The sequence below is a fragment of the Chaetura pelagica genome, unplaced genomic scaffold, assembly GCF_000747805.2.
Source record: "Chaetura pelagica isolate M959 unplaced genomic scaffold, ChaPel_1.0 scaffold121, whole genome shotgun sequence".
NCBI lineage: Eukaryota > Metazoa > Chordata > Aves > Apodiformes > Apodidae > Chaetura > Chaetura pelagica.
In genome coordinates, this window is record NW_009954546.1 from 806,287 (window position 1) to 812,808 (window position 6,522).

Genomic DNA, 6,522 nt, shown 5'->3' on the forward strand with positions numbered 1-6,522 from the left:
ACAAACACGTTCAGGGCAGTGTCAGGAGGACAGAGCCAGGCTTTGTGCAGTGGTGCCCAGTGACAGGACAAGGGGCACTGGGTGCAAACTGGAGCATAGGAGGTTCCATGTGAATTATCAGGAAGAATTTCTTTCCTGTGAGAGTGACAGAGCCCTGGGCCAGGCTGCCCAGAGAGGCTGTGGAGTCTCCTTCTCTGGAGACATTCAAACCCCCCTGGACACATTCCTGTGTGATGTGCTCTGGGTGCCCCTGCTCTGGCAGGGGGGTTGGGCTGGGTGAGCTTTCCAGGTCCCTTCCAACCCCTAACGTTCTGTCATTCTGTGATTTGGTAGCAGTGTTCAGTGTTGCCATCAGCCGGTGCCAGAGGGGCTGTCAGGAAGCTGATGTGGCTGCCGAGCCACCCCAGAACCCTCCTCCTCCTCAGCAGCAAAAGGAATCACGGTGTGACTGGACAGTCATGAGCAGGGGCACACGTAATAGAAAGCCAAACAGCACATCTAAAAGCCAACATCCTGATTCCGTTTCCCACAAGCGTAGTCACTGCTTTCTGAACCCTGTCTTGGTTCTGGTTGAAGCGTTTCTGTGAAAGGAGGGATTTCACAGAGTCTTAGGGGTTGGAAGGGACCTGGAAAGACCATCCAGTCCAACCCCCCCTGCCAGAGCAGGATCACCCAGAGCACATCACACAGGAATGTGTCCAGGAAGGTTTTAAATCCCCTCCAGCCAGGGGGATTTCTGGGTTTCTGTCTTCCCAGGCTTTCTTTGAGGAGTCTCTGGGGGTACCTACCTGCTATTGATTGTGGCTTGGACCTGTCGCTACCCAGCAGAGGGTGGTATTATTTCAGCTAATGAATTAGAGCCCTGCTCAGTCCCTCTAGGTGTGTTCCCGTGGCAGGAGGACCAGGAATCAGTGCTCCAGCTACTTTGCAAACTGTCCTTAAGAGCTATAAAAAGTAATACAGTGAAGTAATGCATTGTCAGCAGAGAAACCCAAGGGTATGGGTGGTGGAAACAGCAAATAAGAGAACTGTACCCCTCTGCCATCTCTCTTACATGTCTTTTCTGTGTACCTTCCCCATTTTCCTCCATATACTGTTAGGTTTTATCTATTTGTGATGTAAATTTCTTGGCGTTGTGACTATCTCTGAACGTTTGACCCTTCTTGGCCCAATGGATCTCAGTGGGTGGAAGCAAAAGATCAAAGCAAAATCAAAATATATTGTTACAGTGAAGCATAAATGGTGAACATAAATAAAAGCTACAGTCAGCAGTTATTATGAACCTCTACCTCTCTGATGTTTTACTCTTCTAGACAAATACCTGGTAAATCAGTGCATAAGTATGAATTCTTCAGGTGTTCTCCCTAAACTGATTTTTTTTTTCAGACTGTGAGACAGCTATTTACAAAGGACCATTTTAATGTTTGAAAATGCCAAGTTGAAAATGTGTAGCTGAAAATGTTTTCAAACTAGTTGAATCAGCCAAAAACTTTGTAAACAACAATACCCTTGGCTATATGATCCGTCAACTTAATCTGTGACCCTTATTTTCAGATCTGTGCTTAAATACTATCTGAGATTTCTGTAAGGAAGGCTGCTTCTAGTCCAACACCAAGACCAGGATGCCTTCCAGATTAATCAGTTCTGTTTAATTTCCTGGTAAATATTTTTTAAGGCCTATAGGTAAAGACAGCAATTATTTGCTACTTTACTAGTATCTTCCTTCATTGTTAGCACAGAAGCAACAATTATAGGCCTGGTCCCAGAGACCCCAGTTTCTGGTGGTTTTCTGTGCTATGACAATACATGGAATCTTGAGAAAGAGAAGATAATAGAAATTTGTGGGTTTTCCCACTCAGGAAATGGATGAACCCATTTAAATGAAAAGAACCTGTGAATAAAACCTAGAGGAACCAGTAAATACAAGCAAAAAATGAAATGTAGACCAGTTGCAAATTTCCAGCCAAAGATAAGGATTCAATGGGGCAGAATCTGGTTGGAGGTCTGTGACTAGTGGAGTCCCACAGGGGTCGGTACTGGGACCGGTGTTGTTCAACATCTTCATCAATGACCTGGATGAGGGAACAGAATGTGCCCTCAGCAAGTTTGCTGATGACACTAAGCTGGGAGGGGTGGCTGACACACCAGAAGGCTGTGCTGCCATTCAGAGAGACTTAGACAGGCTGGAGAGTTGGGCAGGGAGAAACTTGATGAAATTCAACAAGAGGAAGTGCAGAGTTTTGCATTTGGGGAAGAGAAACACCATATCCCAGTATAGTTTGGGGGCTGAACTGCTGGAGAGTAGTGTAGGTGAAAGAGACCTGGGGGTCCTGGTGGGCAGGAGGATGCCCATGAGCCAGCAATGTGCCCTTGTGGCCAAGAAGGCCAATGGCATCCTGGGGTGCATTAGAAAGGGTGTGGTTAGTAGGACAAGGGAGGTTCTCCTCCCCCTCTGTTCTGCCTTGGTGAGGCCACATCTGGAGTGTTGTGTCCAGTTCTGGGCCCCTCAGTTCCAGAAGGACAGGGAACTGCTGGAAAGAGCCCAGGGCAGAGCCACAGGGATGCTGGAGGGAGGGGAACATCTCCCTGCTGAGGAAAGGCTGAGGGAGCTGGGTCTGTTGGGCTTGGAGAAGAGGAGACTGAGGGGCCACCTCATCCATGGGCACAAATCTGTTCAGGGCAGTGTCAGGAGGACAGAGCCAGGCTTTGTGCAGTGATGTCCAGTGACAGGACAAGGGGCAGTGGGTACAAACTGGAGCACAGGAGGTTCCATGTGAATCTCAGGAAGAACTTCTTTGCTGTGAGAGTGCCAGAGCCCTGGGCCAGGCTGCCCAGAGAGGCTGTGGAGTCTCCTTCTCTGGAGACATTCAACCCCCCCTGGACACATTCCTGTGTGATGTGCTCTGGGTGCCCCTGCTCTGGCAGGGGGGTTGGGCTGGGTGAGCTTTCCAGGTCCCTTCCAACCCCTAACGTTCTGTCATTCTGTGACAGGGAGATGTGTGCCCATCCTGCCAATGTTATGGCCAGCTCATGGTGTGTTCTTTGGCAGCTGAAGGGGAGTATCACATGTCCCCATCACCTTTGTGGCTGTGTCTGGTTCTGTGACTAAGAGCCCTGGGGTTTTGATGGATAACATCAGCCTTTGCTACCTGGACTTGGCCTCCTCTGTCTTCCCTGTGTCCAAGCAATGGCCTTATGAAGCACTGACAAAGGTGAGAGGTGTGTGGTGTCTGGGTGTTGCTTCTCTTCAGTAGCTGTGTGTTAGTGGCACTGTAAAGAATGATATACCGTAACATGTAGGTTGCCATTTAAGTGAGATCAGACAAAGAAAGCACTGAGGATGGAAAGAATGATATTGAAATAAACTAATTAAGGTGACTGTCTTTGCTAATGAGAATGTTTTGATGGACTTGCAGCATTTCCAGCTCCTTTTAAAGTTTCCTAGTTTGTTGTCTTCTTGTTGAGGTTTGCCTCCTGTGGAGCGTACATCTCTCCCAACTCCTTGAGAAATTCCTGCAGCATTTAGTTATGGGTGGTTGGCAAAGCTTGCAGGGTGACCCAGAAGCATGCCAGGATCATCTTCTAGCAGATGTGCCCTCTGTTCACCCCTTGCACCCCATGCTTTGCAAACAGCAACTTGTCACCTGAGCCCTTTGGACTTGTCAGAAGCTGTTCCATGCCAACTTGTGTGCTTCTCCACTGACCAGTCTGTTAAAGTGTGGTGATCTGAGCATCCATCTGGTCCTGGGGGGTAGTGATGGGCACCCAGGTTTTAACTAGTAGCTGGAGATGAGCACAGCAGAGTCCATGCCTCCTGGTCCCATGTTTGTCACCAAGAACCTAAGTAGTATGCTTTTTTCTCTGTGTGTGAACCTGTGCTGATAACACACTTGCTTACTCAAGGAACAGAGTGGAGCTGGTTGTTCTCCCTCCCTCCTTTTGGGCCTGGATTCCAGCTCCAGGATTTTCTACTTCAATTACTTCAGCGGCATGTGTAACTCCTGCCCCTAGTCCTTCAAATGTGCCAATCTGCACATGTTCAACATAAAAGCCTTCTGTTTTGTCAAATCTGGCACCCTTCCCTGAAGGGATTGGGTCTGTGAAGTAGCTGGGAGGTGAAGCCAGGAGACTGGAGGAATTTTCCTTCCATCTGGTCTCTGCCAGATGAGCAGAAGAAAGCTGAGTCGTGCTGAGCATCCTGGGGACATGCTGCAGGCTGCTCATCTCCCCTCTGAGTCCACTTTACCCTCATCGAGCTGGAGGGAAAAAAAATAACAAGTAAACCTACAGTTCAAGGGAAGTAGAAGGGGTGGGAGGGATGGGGGATGTCTAAATCACTCACCGTTCCTGTTGGTGACACTGATCCTGCTTTCTGGCTCCGAGTGCCTCTGCAGAAAGTGGTTTCTGCTGTGTTAAGCTCCTGCTGGTTGGATTTGAAAGTCAACAGGTTTGATCACTGGCTTGTGGTGTTTGCTTAGCCCCTTAGAAATGCTCCTGGTCTGGGAAGCTCTCCTGCTTGCCATAGCATTGCTGCAAGGTCTTGGGCTGTTCCACCACCAAAGCTGCAGTGGTGAACTGATAAATCAGCAAGAGAGGTGCTGGTGAGCCCTTGTTACCTCTGGTGAATGTCAGTTAGAACATCAGGCAGCATTCCAGTACCTGGAGGGACCAACAAGAATCCAGGGATGGGCTTTTTACAAAGCCATGGAGTGAAGGGATGAAGGGGCAATGGTTTCAAACTGAAAGAGGGAAGATTTAGGTTAGACATTAGGAAGAAATTCCTGTGAGGTTACTGAGACACTGGAACAAGTTGTCTAGAGAAGCTGTGACTGTCCCACCCCCCTGGCCTTGGAAGTGTTGAAGGGCAGGCTGGATGGGGCTTGGAGCAACCTGGTCTGGTGGGAGGTGTCCCTGCCCATGCAGGGGGGTTGGAACTAGATGATATTTAAGGTTCTTTCCAACTGAAACTGTTTCATGATCAGTAAAGAAAGTTAAATGAATATTTGGGTAATTACTGTATGTAATACATTGCTTGCATCCAACTATGGGCAGAGCAGCATGGATGGAAAAAGAAATAGGAAGCATCTTTCTAGTAAGTTGTGGTCACTTGACTTCTGCAGTCACATCTGTGTATTGAGGTGGAGATCAGGTCTGATCTCCCAGACCTGTGTACTTCTGTCCTTACTGCTGTACAAAGCCTCTGTTGTGACCAGGAAAACCTAGGTTTGGAACACCTGTGGACAGGCAGGGATATGCTGTTCTCAGCTTTGTTATATCAAGGTAGGTCAAAACCATGGAAAGAATGAGCCTGGGGCTGCAATAATGCTGGTGCCTGCCCTTCTCCAGGCAGCACTAGAGCTCAGGATGGGGCAACTGTTTATTACAGTCTTGCAGAGTTTGCCATGGGGTTGTCCCATCTCAGCTTAACCAGTAATGTAGATACATCTGATTTCATCACTTCTTTTGCCTGATGTGGCCATTCAGACTGGTAACCCCAGGAGACCTTTGGCTTGCAAGGGGGATGAGTGGACTTGCTTAATGAGAGCAATGGAGAATGTTAGAACTGAACCCAACGCTCTTCAGACACACATAAGCTTACCAGCCACTGACTGGTATGCTAAGGGGTGGTAAGTTCCCCAGAATACCTGGGGAACTACAGGTCAGTGAGTCTCACTTCTGTGCCTGGCAAGATCATGCAGCAGATCCTCCTGGAAAATCTGCTAAGGCACATGGAAAATAAGGAGGTGATTGGTGACAGCCAACACAGCTTCTCTAAGGGCAAATCCTGCCTGACCAATTTTGTGGTCTTCTATGACAAGGCTACAGAGATGGTGGATGGTAGAAGAACAACAGATGTCATCTACCTGGATTTGTGCAAGGTGTTTGCTGGATTAAGCACTGGCTGAATGGTCAGGCCAAAAGAGTGGTGGTCAATGGAGTCAAGTCGAACTGGGGCCAGTTACAAGTCGGTGTTCCTCAGGGCTCAGTGTTGGTACTGTTTCTGTTTAACATCCTTATTGATGATCTTGATAAGGACATAGAATGTAGTTTGTAAGTTTACAGATTACACCAAGTTAGGAGGGAGTGTTGATCCGCACAAGGATAGGGAGGTTCTACAGAAAGACCTGGATAGATTGGATTGTTGGGCTAATGTCAGTGGTCTGGGCTTCAACAAGGCCAAGTGCTGGGTCCTGCACTTGGGCCACAATAACCCCAGGCAAGGCTGCAGGCTTGGGAAGTGTGGCTGGAAAGTGTCTGGCAGAAAAGCACCTGGGGGTTCTAATTGACAAGTAGCTGAATATGAGCCAGCAGTGAGCCCAGGTGGCCAAGAAAGCCAATGGCATCCTGGCTTGTCTTAGAAATAGTGTGACCAGCAGAAGTTGAGAGGTGATTGTCCCTCTGTCCTCAGCACTGGCCACACTTGGAGTGTTGTGTCCAGTTTTGGGGACCTCAATTCAAGAGAGTTATTGAGGTGCTGGAGCGAGGACAGAGGAGGGCAATGAAGCTGGTGAAGGGCCTAGA